Source organism: Topomyia yanbarensis, chromosome 1, assembly GCF_030247195.1.
Source record: "Topomyia yanbarensis strain Yona2022 chromosome 1, ASM3024719v1, whole genome shotgun sequence".
NCBI classification, from domain to species: domain Eukaryota; kingdom Metazoa; phylum Arthropoda; class Insecta; order Diptera; family Culicidae; genus Topomyia; species Topomyia yanbarensis.
The window spans coordinates 49,562,899-49,580,490 of record NC_080670.1 but is presented as its reverse complement, the minus strand read 5'-3'; the positions used below and the strand labels follow the sequence as shown (position 1 = coordinate 49,580,490).

The 17,592-nt window shown below is 41.6% G+C and overlaps 1 long non-coding RNA gene across 1 annotated transcript; it reads left to right on the top strand.

Annotated features, from left to right (window-relative positions):
- The first annotated feature begins 16,057 nt into the window (after positions 1–16,057).
- On the top strand, positions 16,058–16,740 carry LOC131677579 (uncharacterized). Its single transcript, XR_009303397.1, has 3 exons — positions 16,058–16,440; positions 16,517–16,587; positions 16,650–16,740. It is a non-coding gene; the product is annotated as an uncharacterized LOC131677579 (long non-coding RNA).
- The last annotated feature ends 852 nt before the right edge of the window (positions 16,741–17,592 follow it).

Below are 17,592 nucleotides of genomic sequence, written 5' to 3'. Positions count from 1 at the left end.
TAAGGACGGTTTGTGGATAACTATGTTGATTCAAGACGGGAATCTTTTAAAACAATTCAAACCTTGCCGACGATTGTTTTTACTGCGTACATCCGTACGATCTTTCCCCTTTCGCAGCTCACACCGAATGAGCACACTTTTCATCATGGTGTTCCTTTTTATTGACTTTACAATGCAGATGGAAGGACGTCCTTTTGTTCGATAAATGAAAATATTTTCATCATTCGTTTTGGTGTAGCTTTCGCTTAGTGGCAGAGTTGCCACATTCACTGATTTTCTAGGAGGGATTTGCAAAAACCTTCGGGTTTGTAGATTGGAAAAACATTTTCTTATGATTCACTGGTAAAAGTACAGAATTACCAAGGGCAAACTTAACACTAGTTAATAAAAGAAACTTTCTAATTAAATTCTTTTTCCATTTTGCCTTCGTCCTAATAAGGACGGTTTGTGGATAACTATGTTGATACAAGACGGGAATCTTTTAAAACAATTCAAACCTTGCAGACGATTGTTTTTACTGCGTACATCCATACGATCTTTCCCCTTTCGCAGCTCACACCGAATGAGCACGGTTTTCATCATGGTGTTCCTTTTTATTGACTTTACAATGCAGATGGAAGGACGTCCTTTTGTTCGATAAATGAAAATATTTTCATCATTCGTTTTGGTGTAGCTTTCGCTTAGTTGCCACATTCACTGATTTTCTTGGAAGGATTTGCAAAAACCTTCGGGTTTGTAGATTGGAAAAACATTTTCTTATGATTCACTGGTAAAAGTACAGAATTACCAAGCGCAAACTTAATACTAGTTAATAAAAGAAACTTTCTAATTAAATTCTTTTTCCATTTTGCATTCGTCCTAATAAGGACGGTTTGTGGATAACTATGTTGATACAAGACGGGAATCTTTTAAAACAATTCAAACCTTGCCGACGATTGTTTTTACTGCGTACATCCATACGATCTTTCCCCTTTCGCAGCTCACACCGAATGAGTACGCTTTGCAGTCTTCGATGTTTTGGTGGCATTTTTAGTGGCAGTTACTACCGCTTTTTCAGTGACTGCGTTTCTTAGCCTTTGGCTTTTTGGCCTTCTCACCGCCACCACCTCCACCAACGTTTTTCTGCTTCTCTCCGATGGTAGCTGATTTGATTGGTCGTCCGATGCAGCTTCTCACGACCACGCACGTCTGTTATGCACTGCGTCTTACACACGTCTGGTTTTGAGATAAACTGCGACACCCCTATTTATTGGTTTTATCATTAATGTTGATTCTCATTTAAAGTAGTTTTTGAACTATTTAAACAAATTTTATATAGCAAACAACGTATCGGTAGCAAGCGTTGAACGTTTTCCTTCCGATTTATGAAACAAGATTGGCAATCCGTTTAGTAGAAGAAAAGTTATTAACGTTCAAAATGTACGTAACGCTTTCGCTAATATGCACTACTATCGCTTTCTCGCTCGTTCTCGTGGCGTGCATGAGCCTTTCCTTTCCGTCCGACTTCTAATGGCTTAACCAAAATTAATATCCCGGCTTTCCCCCACCAACTGCTCTCGTCAAGCAACCCAATACGAATAATCATAGGAACAAACATGTAGTGGACCTTTATATAAACTTTTCATTATTTTATTGTTCATTTGCTGCACCATTTTGACGGCTCTGTGCGGGATGGGCTGAAAATTTTCACTTTTCCGAGTCGTTTTCGAAAGATTTTTCAAAACACTATTTTTCCGTTGATAATGAATATCCTACATATTCCAAAATTTAATACAACATTGGTACAAATATTTTCGACAAAATGCCGAAGAAATTGATTAAATCCATTCAGTACAACAAAAGATATAAGCGTTCAAAATCTTACATCATTTTTCTTCCGAAATTTTGAAAAGGGGCCCCTATATTGAAAGGTAAGTCGTTAGTCACGACAAAAAACATTGCGACGAATCGTGCGCCAAATAGCGCTACGAATCTTGCTGCGACGAAAAATAATCGTCGTGTCTCCTTTGGAAAAGCACGGACAATGTTGGCGGTATTGACTGGCTTTGTTCTCTGGTTGACTCCATGAAAAGTGAATCGAAAAAATTTAATCAACTTCATGTCGGTTCCGACAGCATGAAGTAACAAGTTACTTTACGCTCGTCCGGACATGCCGCAGACTCAGGTGATTTGCATTCTATTGCCAAAAGATCCTAACTCCTGCGGTAGCATGCAAAAGGTTGTCGCCGGGAAACTCTAAGCTTGCTCAAATGACCCTATTCCACGCTTTTCTAAACTTTCTTCCTTCAACTCTTTGTTCTCCCATGAGAACTATAGCTCATAATACAGCGCAAATTCGTTAGTTGGGGGTTCGCTAGTTGGGCTGTTCGTTAGTTGGGTGTTCGCTAGTTGGGGTATGCCCCAACTAAAAGACACTCTTATGTCAAAACTGAAAGTCAAAAACTAATTGACGTTTGAATCTCATTGATTTCAAGGGGTTCATTGGTTGATTTCTGTGGCGATCTAGGAAAAAAGCATACTTTGAAATTCAATGGAATTTAATTTTTTGAATTCATGTTCCGGAATGTTTTAAGTGAAATAAATGTGTTTAATATTTCGCTTCTTCCATTCAGCATCAATTAGTTTGTGTCACAGAGAGGTTAGTTTACTAACTTTTGAAGGTGAAGGTATCTGATGTATTCAATCACATTATCCTACCTTTTTAGCTAGTGGCAACGTAGTATGTTTATCGGCTTTTTCCCGACCGTGTATCCATTTCCTGTTTTATGTGAAGGAATTGATCAAAAAATAATTTTTGGCGAAAAGAACACTAATGATATACTTTGTCACAAAAAAGAACTTTAAACTGGAAGGAAACAGCCAACTTTTGTGAATTGTAAAATATTTCTGTTTGTTTCTTATGAAAGAAAACAAAAAATCAGCGTTTCCCTTGGGTAATTTTTGTCAGCTGTCAGTTGCCCCAATTAACGGATACGATTCGCTAGTTGGGTCGCAGTCGTGACCCAACTAACGAATTTGCGTTGTATTGAAAAATATACTTCACCTTCCAGTGCCTTGCTAATTAAATGCCGTTACAACAACTTCGGGATTTATTATCACATTGATTAATAAACTATTCCATTTCCGAGAATGAAACGATTTACGATCGGACCGTAGATCTTTCGCCGAAAATGCAGTGTATGCCGTTTGCCCTGATTTACCTCATATTTTGTCAAATATTGGTATATGTTTACAAAATTTATTCAGCTGTTTATCAAATGTTCAACAAAACTAGAACATATGTTTCTAAGGTTATAGTTTCCTTTAACTAATTCAAGTATAGCCCAACTTCTTTGAGCCAAGTGCCTTGAAACTATGGTTGTCTATTTTCTCTTGTCCAAACTTCTACTGGAGGAACTCTAGTTACATAGAGTAGCTTCGATTATTATTAGAGAGTTGACTGAAAATTTCGTAACTCGTACTGTCAAACGAACATCCGTTTGACAGTACGAGTTACAAAATTTTGCGTCGACTCTGTAATAATATCTTGCCAAATTTGAAAATACAGTGTCATGTCAGTTTGTCGGTGCTGGCATCCCTGCACTGCGTGATACACGCAAAAATAAAACAACCCACAGCATAAGTTCTTTTAACTTAAATTTAGGTACTTTTGAGTTGTACGTCGCTTTCGCACTTATTTATGTTGTCAAAAACAAAACGAGAAATTCGACTCAGTCGAGGTCTTGTAAAAATCTGCCAAGAATTTTCTGAGAAGTAAATGTCCCATATAGAAATTTGGCAAGTTCTTCGGGGCATCAAGAATCGTGATAGGCAGCCAATCTGGCCAAAGCTACTTGTATTAGTCATTAGTGATCGCGACCCGAAAATCCATACATTTTAATATGTATTGCATCATTTGACCATCATGCTGGTACCAGTTTATTTGGAAATTTGCTCTGAGCATTGTTCAACCCATTACTCCGGAAGCAGAACTCCAATCCAAATGAAATTCGATAGCATCTTATGGCGATGCTGCACATTTCATTTGAATACAAAATTGTTGAAGTCGGTTCAGCCTTCTACGATAAAAGTGAGTAAGTTTACTTGACACATACATACATACAAACACACACATACACACATGCACACACATAGCACGAGAGGTGACTAGGTACAACGAGTAGATGGGACCCAACAAAATGGAGAAAAAACAAGCAATTCATATATACGGTGTAGGCACGGCGAATTCGTTCGCCAGAGATGGTTTGGTGAGGTCACCACCACCAGTAGCAGCTGAAATCATTCAGCAAGAGCAGAAGGAGGAGAAGCAGCATCAACAGCAGTCAGAACAGAGCGGGATAAGTTACACCCCACAGAAGCCAAAAGTAGAGGCAGCGAAGCACTTGGTGGAGGAGCTCCATAAGTTTGTGGATGCGAGAAACAATGTTCACAAGGAAACTGATGATGATGGTTATTTGAAACCGAAATGCGCTACTGTCTGCCGTGAAGGAGTATGACATGGCAACGCGGAGGGCTGATGTAGTTGAGCGAACTTTGGCGTCGGCTAAGGCTACTATCTTCCTAGCCTCTCCGAAGCAGGGCAAGGAGAAGCAGATTGGAGTGGAGAACACGACAGTTTCCGTGACTCTAGAGAGGACAATCACCTCGCCAAGAGACGGAAAACCAGGTGGGCCTAAAGGGCATACGCTCGAGGACGCTGTTGTTGCCGAATAAAAGGACGTCACCCAACAGGTAGAAAGCTGGGGTACCGTTGAAGATCCGAAGAACCACTGGAAATAGCAAAAGCAGAAAGAAGAGCAAAAGAGGGCAGAAGAGGAAAGGAAAGTCTTCGGCTCATCAGAAAGCGCCAAAAGGAGATGCACAGTCATCAATGCGAACGATACGACGTCTTACGCCGCTCTTCCCGAGAAAGTGAGAGTGGACCCAGAGCTGAAGAAGTTGGGAGAGAACGTTGTGAAGACGAGGTGCACTCATAAAGGCAAGACAATCTTCGAGCCAAATAAGGATCTAGCTAGTGCTAGTGGAGACCGGCAAGATAAAAGTTGGATGGTCGGTGGGCAAGCTGAGAGTCGCTCCGCGAGTTACCAAGAGAATTATATAATGCTTCAGGTGCTTGAACATCCGAATGAATGAAAATGAATGAAAACAGCGAATAAAAGGTACACGGCGCTAGAGACTGCACAAAGCAACCAATGCTCATGATCTGCAAACCGGAGGACGGAAACGACCACACGATGGGCGGCTTCAAATGCCCTGCGTACATAATGGCGAAGGCAGGCCAACAACGATGGAGATAACCCAACTTAAACTCAATTTGCAACATTGTACAGTTCTGTGGCAGTTGAAAACAGAAACGAAGTTCGACACTGCAATTATTGCAGAGCCGTATCGAGTTCCTCTCGATAACGGTAACTAGGCGGTTGATAGTGAGTGGTTGTTTCCCTGTCCAAGAGGTGGTGGATAACACATACACGAAGGCTTCGTGATCGCTAGGATCAACGGATCGACACCAGAGCAGGACAGTCGAATGCTGGACGCACTAACTGACTCGTTAGGCGGACGAATGCCGGTTGTTATAGGAGGAGACTTTAACGCAGGCTGACCAACGCAAGAGATTGCAAGTTGTTGGAAGCCGTGGCGAAGCTGGATGTAAGGCTGTGCTACGAAGGTTCCGCTACCACATTCCGTAAAGACGGCCGGAAATCCATCATCGACTTAACATTCTGCAGTCCATCGCTGATGGATAACATGAATTAGCGAACTAGTGAGCAGTATACACACCTTTGGTCGGCGGAATTGTATGGTGACGCGGGGAGTGGCGAGCAGAAGTAGAAAATAAAGGACTTCAACGAGAATCCTTTTCTTCATGCTGACAGCCTCACTCCCATCCCGAATGCCGATGAGCTGTCGGAAACAGTAGCGAGGGAATATATGGAACAATGCCCAGGAAAATGGAACCGTGGAAATACCGGTGTCCGGCGTACTGGTGGAACGAAAAGTTCACCTGCTATAAAAAGCTGTGCCGAGAAGTAGACGGTAACCACCGGGGCACTGCTTACCGTGTCGTGTTGGCCAGAGTCAAGGGTTCATCAACGCCAGTCAGTGGCGTAGCCAAGGGCGGGGGGAAGGGGTTTGGGGGTTAAAACCCCCACCAAACCAAAATATTTGAATTGAAGAAAAAAAAGTTTGATGCTGACTAGTTTATTAAATATTCAAATAATAATTTTGGAAGTTTATTATCTGTTCATTACATTGAAAACCTAATGTTTTGAACGTTATGGGGCTTTTTGTAAATTGTGCCCATTCTCACAAACTTGTAACTAATATTTTAGTGAGGATCCTATAGTCGATAAATCATGTAAATATCAAACAAAATAGCTCAATGAAAACGCATACATAAAAAACGGATGAAAAATGGCGTTTTACGCTTGTCTTTAACATGTCAGAATCAGTTTTTATGTGCATTTGATTTTTTTGGGTTATCACTTATATAATGTGCCACTAGCTAAGATTGGTAATAAAAAAATATTGAAATTTTTTCACGTTTTTCGCTATTTATGATGTACATTTGGGTATAGAATTGAATGGCGCCAAGATTCCATTATTTGGAAACCATCAGCTTTGGGAAGTTTAGTATTTAGCTGCATAATTTTGTTGATTAATTTTTCCAGTAGTATGCATTACTAATTCCAATCAAATTTTGTCGAGACTTAGTGTCTTCAGCAAAGTTTTCAAGAACGTTATGGCAAATAGCTTGGTTGAAGATATGAATGCAGCCCGTATTTGTGCATTATAGGCCATATTGCACTACGAATTCCATACCTAACGGTTATAGGCGGCAACAAAGAATTTGGGAGAACACCTTGTAGATGACGTTTACTATCCTAGTATGCAAAAGTGACTTCAACGCCACTTTGGTCAAATTTAACTTTTTCATATTTTTAAGTTCACTGCGAAAATTCGCATCTTTCAGTGCAAACGACTTCAAATAAAAATAAAAAATAACCTGTTGAAATGCGAAAAGCAAAGTGGCGAAAGCATGCTTTTACCCGCACCATGCAAGATTTGAAAATTGATTTCCTGAAAAATATAGTCGATGGCATTTACGTCACCTTTCTATACAAGGGCAGTTCAGTAATGTGTTTAATCGGTAATTAGTTGCAAAAATTCCGCTCAACACCATTTTTATAGATGGGACATACTACTCCCTACGTCCTATACTTCGGTAAAATCTCCTCCTTCCAGATCTTCAAAAGCACTCGGTGGAGTGCTCTAGCCAATTCCTCTACTCTGTGTTTGAGTAGCTCACATGACAGTTGGTCATTGCCAGCGGTTCAACCGTCCTATTTTTCATGAATCGTAGGTAGATCCGGAATCTGTCGTGGACTGCGCGCGTCTCCAAGCTGATTCTTGCAATACTCTTGTCGTCTACTGCTTCGCTATTTAGGTGTTCGTCATAATATACTTATCAATCGTGAGAATTTCTGCACATTATTTATAAGGTATATATATCCTGTATCCTGTGCGATGACTGGTTCATACAATGCCCCCGGCCTATCAGGATGTTTATGTTACCGATGACGAGCTTAACATTCCGCCATAGGCAGCTATCATAGACATGCTCCAGCTGCGCATAAAATGCATCTTTCTCGGCTTCGTGAGGTCAGTGCACATTGATAATGCTCTAGTCGAAGAAATGGCCTTTGATCCACACTACACACATCCTTTCGCTGATCGCCTGCCACTTGATCACGCGTTGGCGCATTTTGCCCAGTTCTTGTGACTTCGCTCGATCCCCGCATTTCCACACCTTCTGCCCCGTCTATCAAAGCTCCTCCAATACTACGGTTTAGAAGTTGCGAGTTTTCAGCTCATCCTTTCCTGCTTGATTGTTAGTAAAGTGGTATTTTTGGGCCACTCGTTGAACTTGACCTAACCTGTCTCGTAGTCCACCACCCAACATAACTGACACCTGCGACAGGTATTTAGTTCTGCCTACGGTAGGGTTATAGTGCCCATGCCCGCTCACACCATCCCATTTCGCTATTACTGCAGAACATGGTAGTACCCAGTCGATCGCGGCCTACAGATTAAATGTCATCAATAGACCAGCCAACATTTTTGAAAAATCTAAGATTTTCGTCAAAACCCCCTCCAAACCAAATTTCTGCACTATGCTATATTTCACCCTAAGGAGGAAAATTTGGTAAAAACCAAAATTTCTCACTAGGGTGAAAATTTGTTGGTAAAAACCAGTCTTTGTACAGGAGGGCACAAATCCTTATTTCATACTATGTTGCGTTTCGGCTTCGCCTCATCAGAAACCGACACTAACGTATTGTCGGAATAGATTAGCGCCGGCTTGGCGCAAATCCCTTAAAACTAAAACACACTATGTGTTTCAATCAAACGACTGATCAAACGTGATGTCCCGTTCGAGCAGAAGTTCTGTTTATGCCGATGAGACACAAGTGAAGCCGAAACTTGTCTTGGCTTAGCAGGCCTATGCGAAAGCACTATGCTATATTTCACCCTAAGGAGGAAAATTTGGTAAAAACCAAAATTTCTCACTAGGGTGAAAATTTGTTGGTAAAAACCAGTCTTTGTACAGGAGGGCACAAATCCTTATTTCATACTATGTTGCGTTGTTTTAGGTTTAAGGGATTTGCGTCAAGCCGGCGCTAATCTATTCCGACAATACGTTAGTGTCGGTTTCTGATGAGGCGAAGCCGAAACGCAACATAGTATGAAATAAGGATTTGTGCCCTCCTGTACAAAGACTGGTTTTTACCAACAAATTTTCACCCTAGTGAGAAATTTTGGTTTTTACCAAATTTTCCTCCTTAGGGTGAAATATAGCATAGTGCTTTCGCATAGGCCTGCTAAGCCAAGACAAGTTTCGGCTTCACTTGTGTCTCATCGGCATAAACAGAACTTCTGCTCGAACGGGACATCACGTTTGATCAGTCGTTTGATTGAAACACATAGTGTGTTTTAGTTTTAAGGGATTTGCGTCAAGCCGGCGCTAATCTATTCCGACAATACGTTAGTGTCGGTTTCTGATGAGGCGAAGCCGAAACGCAACATAGTACCAAATTTCTGGCTACGCCACTGACGCCAGTTGAAATGCGCGTTGACAAAATGAAGATTATCGTGGAGGGCGCTACTGCGCCGTGGTAACGGTAGACGTGAACAACGCGTTCAACAGTGCCAGCTAAGGGGATATCGCCATAGCGCTCCGCAGAATGTGGATTACAGACTATCTGTGCAAGATTCTGAAAAGTTACTGAGTTAATATGTACGGTCAACGAAACGAACGTGGGACAGAGGTCTATTAGGGCCACCTAGCTTAGTATTGTTACTAAGTTAGTGTCGGATTCTGATGAGACAAAGTTGAAACGAAAATTCCATAACTAATTTAGATATAGGTTTTGTACAACTCAAGCGCAAATATAGTTTAAAACAATTTGTATGTGCACGAAAAGTGGAACAAAAAATTACAAATTATAAAGGATTTTAAAAATTTATTTTTCATCACTGACACTGATACAGTGATTTGTCATCGTTCTATTATCTGTGAAAGAACACAAACCTGTAAAATAGGGCTGTGTCGCGTGTCATGTGCCAGGTTGCCACTATTTTTCAAAAAATATCTGGCAAATCAACTAAAAATGTCTGGCAAAATTTTTCACTTGACAACGACTTCTTTGTCATCGAAATTTATCAATCAATGTTTGATAAATTTGAGAAAATATGACCCAAATTGACAAAATTTGTGTGCAACAACTTCTATAATTTAAAAATCTGGCAAAATGAGATGTTTGTCTTTTTTGTCTGGAAGCTGCCAAAATCTCTGGTTGTGCCAGATAATGGCATCCCTGGTCATGTGTCGGAGTTGGTCAGAGTTGCCTGATGTAAAGACATGTCTTTATTTTGAAGATATTTGAAATGTTGCGAAGATATTTCTTACATTTTAAGACAATTTAATTCTAAAATCTGGTAGGTTTCTGGTAGAATTCTTGCTCAAATTCAGCAACCGAGACGAAAGTGACATGAAGTCATTCAACCGTAGCCAACATAACATCAATACCTTGTATATGTAAACTAACGCGAAACTCAAGGTTGTTTAACATCAGGCAGCTAAAATCAATGGGTTTGTTCTAGTACACGGAAGTTACTCCGGAGCAAACAGGAGCAAAAAAAACTTGCTCCTTTTTACTCCGGTTTGCTACCAGAAGAATAAAAAAAATGAGAAGAGAGTACAGGAACGGTTTGCTCCGGAGTACTTCCAGTTTCTCCTGGTACTGGAACGAACCTAATAACAGGCTACATAGATAACGATTTTAATTTTACTCTTCAATGTATTTGCAGTTATTTTGACAATTCCAAACTCTCAAAGCTACCCCAATTGACTTATTTGACGTCTAGGACACCAACACAGTTGCAATGTGTATATACATCATACATATAACGCGATGTTTTCAATTCGCCATCTGATTTAGCCTCGTTTGGCAAAAATTCCACCCAATTTAACCCTTTCATGCCCAACTTTTTTCTAGTGCATGTAGGATTTCAAAGCTATTTTTCCTTGAAAACGGTGGAGTCAAGAAACACGAAAAACCTATTTTCATAAAGATAGGTGCTTCCACGGCAGTGCTAGAAGCTGGTCAATTTTTACCTTCTAATGCTCAATACAAGTCTCCTATAATAAGTACAATAGTCCAATTACGTGGAAAACGTAGCCAACGACCGTCTAAATTGATAAGTCTTATCAGTTTTCAATAATATTGCATCATAACGAAGATATATGAAAAAATCATTTTCCGTCGTCAACGTAAACTGTCTCTGGCAGCACTGCTCCTTCGGAATCCAATAAGACGAATTGCAATAACTTCAGTTCTAGAGCTGATCCTTGCAACTATTAATACTCAAATTAAAGTCAATAATCACATTAATGAGGCTTACTTGTTTTTGTGAGCAAATCTCGCCTCAATCAAATGTTATATCTGTTTAAAAACGTTGTTGTCCACAAACAACATGGGCATGAATGGGTTAACCTCAATCTCGCACTAACACAACTGCACATGGATTAGTCAAACACCAATGGATAACCCCAAGTTTGTAGATATTTAGGTTGTTGATCAGTGAACCTATAGCAATTCAAATTAGGTTTTACACCAGCCGACATAACCCTACAAAATGAGCTGGATGAACTTTGATTGTCAATTCTCGGTGGTTTGTTTACATGGAAGCTACGTGAGTTCGAATGTAACAGATAAGCACCAGTTGAATTCGCACTCACGCAACTGACAGGGTAAACAAACCACCGAGAATTGTCCAACATGAACTTCATTCATCATGAGTTCATTCGTGTCGTCATCTTGTAGAACTTAATTAGCATTCCGACTAGTTATGAGGCTTAGGTCCTCGCGAAACTTTTTTGGGTTGCTTACCCAACAAAAATCTAGCACCCGCTAAAATGCTACAGCGACTACGCCTATGTAACATGCTGCTTCTCGCCTATATGTCATGGTCAGTACCAGTGTCTATATATCTATTTCGCAACAGTCAAGCAGATCCGACTAACCAAACTTTGTAGCACTGGATACCGGAACACATGTATACGAGCCACATAAATGTTTATTTTCAACCGTACAACACTGTAAACATAACGTAATTTGATAATGATAAACTGGGCGAAATGTCCGAATCTGAGCCCGAAATAAACTTTGGATAGAGTAGGTAGGTACTGTTGTCTTTTGTGCTACAACAGTTCAGACAATATGTATGGTCGAGGAAAGGATTTTTTTCGGTGAAACGATGTCTTCCGGATTTGAGGAAGTTCTGCCATAAGCGTGGAACAATATTTTCTGCAATTTACTGTCCACAAATGTTTCAGAACAGGAATGATGTCAGCAGTAGACAGAAGTCTAGTTTTGACCATGAAAATTCCAAACTAGTGGCAAACATTCACGGAACTCTTGAACATGCTAACCAGGAAAGTTGGTTTTCAGAACTGTTAAACAGTATTTCAATGTATGAACCGCGGTTCTAAAACTGGAAACTTCACCGGTTGACCGTTAGGAACTCTTTCCCTCTATCTCACTCACTCTCTATCTCTATTTCGGTCCGTACGAATCGTAAATTATTCAACAGCACACATTTGCAAACTGCCGGAAACAGTTCCGCACACAAACATAAACATAACGACCATCGTACGACAGCCGAGACGGACGTCGCACCGGGCAGGCAAAGCAAAACTTTCAATTTAAATTGCCAGATTCGTAGCCATTGACATCCTATTCGTTTTAGTTTTCTACAAATTTGTCTACCACATTTTGCATCTCGTTGCAGACGTAGCCACGCTGCTGCTGCTGGGTCATCCCCGGAGCGGTTCGTCACCCGGAACTCTTCTCGTGTACTAGTTTGGCGCTGTGTGGCACACAGCATTATGTCGTCTGGCAATTGTTTCATTATTGCTACTGTCACTCTCTGGGATGCGAAATGCGGTTCTAACATAAGTACACATACCCGGCGCTCCAACTTGGGCTGTTTGTCCGGATTGCAGATCGTTTCACGCCTGCCTGTGCCGGTCTGTGGCCTACGGTTTTTCGGCCGCCTCGGAAGAGCGGCCCAAGTGGAAAAATAAGACCCAGCGTTGGTGGTTTGAAGGACATTTGTGTCTCCAACAGATCCCAAAAATTCACATTTGCACCGAGTACAAGTTGTACAACGACGACGACGACGAGGACACCGAGGACGATGAAATTGTTCTACCACTTAGTTTGGAATTCATTTGCTTTCTGTCGCGCCCAGCATGGCGGCCGTATCACCACACCCCATATAACTCCCAGCCACTTTGCATTTCGAGCCAGGCGGTGGTGCCATGGTGCAGTAGTAGTTTGCAGTGTCGGATGCGATGTTTATACTGGTGAAGCATTTCCGGGTTTAATTTAGATAAACTGTGGCTTCTGTTTAGAGGGAAGCGTGATTTTAGACTGTGTATCTGTTTTGTTTTCTGTATTCACCTTCTGTATAAAGCGAGCGAGTGCGTTTGATTGAGATTAAAAATTAACTTCAGATTGTAGTCGGAGCGAAAATGCATTTCTTCCGATGCCTCTGGGAGCTGAATATTCCAGCACATTTCCAAAGGCATTAAAATCAAATGTATACTTGCATTTCTCTAGTAAGCTGATCAATTGTTTAATGCGATTAATATGTTTAAATTTATATGTTATACTTATCCACTAAACAGGACTATAGATGCTATATATCTATTTAGTTAGGTAGATACAAAAATTAAAGGGGTGTGTGCAAATAAGACCATGGTGTTACCGTTTGGGTACTTTACCCTATACAGCTTTGGGATGTGAGTAAGAGAGTGAGTGCAGGTTAGGTCATACTGCTGTCGCATATCAATGAGTACTGATAGGTGAGCGACTATCTGCCATAAAATCATAATTAGTCGATAAAAAATTAGTATAGATATATATGTGTAGAATAAATAAATTAATTTAAGGATGCTAAGAAATGATTAAATGTAGCAAATTTAATATTTATTGGGATACATGATAAAAATAATTAAAATACTCCACTTTGCTATTTGCGACTAACGGTCAATTTAAAAAGCACAGAACAAAATTTGTTATACAGTACACTTAAGATTACAACACAAAACACATACATGCACTGACTGGTTTACCGGAAAAGGAGGAAAATGTGAGAAACTTCAAAAAAAGAGAAGAAAAGAGAGAGAATTGGTTAAGGATAGGTGGCTACTGGGTTATGGATTTCATTGGACTCATTTTAAGATCAGACAGCGATTAGACAGGAAAGTTTAAAAAAAGTTAGTATGTAAAAAGTTAATTAAAATGCGGAAATCAAAAGTTTATACAAGGACGTGAAAGTATTTATAAATATACAAGGAATCAGGTATGTCCAAAACCCACCACCCCAAGTACCCAGTAGCATAACCTCATCGCAATCGTAGCAAATCCTTACACCATCCGCCAATTTCCCTCTTAACAGGACCCATTAGGTTTCTTTCGTGAAACCGCCGACAAACCCGCAGTTTACGGGGAGGACAATAGTACCCGGTCAAACGAGGAGACGGTACGGAACAAGAACCGCCCGCAACGGTCTCGTGGGCCGAGACAAACGTACACCTCGTGTGAGAACAGCACGTGGAAAACCATTCATGAAGCCCTCAGCCAAAGGAACGCACCATCCTTCCGCTGCCTTGTTAATCAGCAAACGTTGGCGATCGTCCGATCTACTAGCAAAAAGTAGCAGCGCATATTCATTCGCCGAGTATCGGCGAACGCTCACCCCGTCGGGAAAATCGACCCATCCGCCCCAAAAAGCCGAACATCGAAGACACCACGCATCCGACGGTCGGGAAATCCTCATCTGCAGCAGATACAGTCATCGCCGGCCGGCTACCAATACACACAAACACACATTGTAGGTAATAAAATTTAAGTTGAATTTGATCGAGTCGAGTTCTTGTCGTTCTGATTGGTGTCCCTATAGCCGACCTTGAGAGTTCCGTCTCTCACGCTCGAGCTCGCCTGTGCAAAAGAGGCCGTTGAGAGCCCACCCCAGACGGTCCCCGTGGCTTGACCAGGGACTAGGGGTTTTGTCGAAGTCCGCCTGACCAAGAAGTAACAATGGTGACATTAAACATACAGATATTTACGAGCGTACACTATAATTCGTTAATGAATATGTATGTGCCTATTAAAACTATCGCCCTAAAACCCAACGTCTCAGGGAACGGGTTTGGGTACCACCCCGACCCGCTAGAACCACTGCTCTTGCCCAGGACCGGATTCCTCCCCGGCACTACCTTACGGCATTATTTTGGGGAGGGTTTTTTTGTGCATCGTACCCACTCTAATCCAATCACTTAGTAGTTAGTTCCTTCAGTAGAATTACAGCACTACTCCTCGACACACCACCAGTTCTCGACCATCCGCATAGGCTGGCAGTTTCTGCATGGCAGTCGTAAAACTAGCTGTGAGTAGAGACTTACTGCTCTTCCCCTACGACAACAATCTTGGTGGCAAACTTCAGATTGTTTAATTTACTGAGCCCTTCAGCTCCCTTGTGCCATTCAGCACTGCCACTGCCCTTACTCGTTGAGCTGCAGACTTGTTTTCGAATTACTCAATCTAGTTCCCAACGATAAATCTAGTAATCCATTGTCCCCTACCCTGGCAGATCTAGTAATGGAAACGCTACTAGATAAAGTGCTAGAGACAATCGATATCCCCATCCCCTTTCTAAAGAAGTATGTCGACGATTTGGTTACCGCTCTCCCAGCTGATAAAATTAAAAACGTGAACAATGCGCTGAATGCCTACAATCCACACATTCAGTTTACATGTGAGATTGAGAACAACAACCGCCTGCCTTATTTGGACATGGTACTAATAAGAACAGACGAGCAGAAAATTCTGACCGACTGGTACAAAAAACCGGTGGCCTCGGGACGAATTTTAAACTTTCTCTCTCTCCATCCGCTCACGCAAAAACTAAATACCGCTATGGGATTCATCACGAGAGTGTTTCGACTGTCAACATTCAAAACGAAAAACGAAAAGAAGCGAACTGTCCGAGAATATTTACTGAATAACAATTATCCTAGTACTTTGATAAACCGATTGATAAACCATGTCGTCAACCAGGTATCGAGCGACGAAAATGATGCCTCTCCCGAATGCGAGAAAAAGACATACCGATCCCTGCACCATGTAGATGCTCTCACACCCGCTCTTGCCAGAATCATTCGAAGGAATCACAAGAATGTAAGTTTGAGTTTCAAATGTACGAAAACTAATGCATCCCTGTTTTCCAATTTGAAAGATCCGACTCCACCGCTTCAAAAACGTAATGTGATTTATCGCATCCCCTGTGCTATGTGCGATAGTTCATATATAGGCTTAACAACACAACAACTTAAACAACGGTTGTCTGGACATCGATCGCTCATAAAACGGTATAACGATTTTAAATCGGCTAGCAGCGAGCCAGAGGCGAGTTCCGTTGATGAGTTTAAAAAGACAGCGCTAATGGTTCACTTGATAGAAAATGATCATAGTTTCGATCTATCAAAAACCAAAATACTTGAGCATGATAACAGAATCCAAGCACTTCAGATTCTGGAAATGTGCCACATTTTTTGCGACGGCTCAACAATTAATTTCAGGACCGACACAAATAACTTGAATGCAGCATATTCTGGTGTACTGCACTCGCTCTCACATCAAACATAGCCATCACTCACTCGCTCACTGTTGGTGGTTTCGCATCTGTCAAACCTTATTCGTTTCTACTTCCATCTGTTCCGTATTGAGATAATGTATACAACACACACTTTTGGCCTTTTGAAACATTTCATTACTCAGTCTGCTTGGGATGTGCGCGGGGTTCTTCTGTGTAAGTTTTCAGCAAATCGTAGAAAATTACCGTTTAAAATTGAATTTCAAATCAAATCAAATTTCTGATCTTGCAGTGTAGATTTGCGTTCTGTGTTTCCTGTTTAAATGTCCAAAATAACTTGACTAAGATAATACTGTTACCGTTGTAAGTAATTTGTGTAAAATGTGAATATTGGATGTTTTTGTAATGATTGTCAAATATTGTAGTTTTGCCCTGAAGATGAAGGCGTAGACCTTCGAAACGTTGGTATTAGACGAAATATAGATATTGTCGTATGAAAACCGTGACCAAAAAGCCATCTCTTCATATGATAAATCTAGCCTACTCCGACGATGAATCTAGCCTACTCCGACGGAAAATTCTCCGACGAGAGAAGTTCTCCCGAAACCGAGCCAACCAATCAGGTCAGTTCGGCGATGCCGGTAGAGCAGGGAGTCCAGTATTCTGGTGCCCGACGACCCGCGACTAGTGCTGTCCCGTGGCGGTCTACTCAGTCTAGTCCCCGACGATGAATCCAGCTTACACCGACGGAGAATTCCACGATGAAAGAAGTTACCTCAACACCGATTCTTCTTGGTTTTCGCTATATTTCTCTCGGGTCAACCGGTAGAGTACCGTGGTAGGTCCGGCGATTCCGAGTAGAGCATCACATCCGTTTTGCTGACGCCTCGGTGACCCATACCCGGTGCTTTATCTCGATCCACTCAACTAACCCCGGCGGCAATTGCTCTCCCGCAACCGTTACTCGCAGTTCATTGCGCCATTTTCGCCGTACATCACTCTGTCAACCGCGTGCCACGTGTTCGCGCCGCTTGTCATTTTGTAAACGACATTATCCGGGTTGATATCCGGTCCTCCCGTTTCGAGCATCTCTCTGAATGTCGCTTCAAACCTCGGATATTGAAAGACCACATGCTCCGGTGTTCCCTCTATGTTCTCACACTCCGGGCTCAACGGTGACGTTGCGTGCCGCACCGGTGAAAATACTTCCTGAAGCAGCCGTGCCCCGACAGGAGCAGTGTCAAGTGGAAGTTCTATTGACCCACGCTTTGCAATCACTGACCAACAACACTTCCGTCTTGTGGAGAGCTATTTACAGCTTGACCCCTTCCATCCAGCTCTCGATCCCGTCTATTGTCTACGTCACCG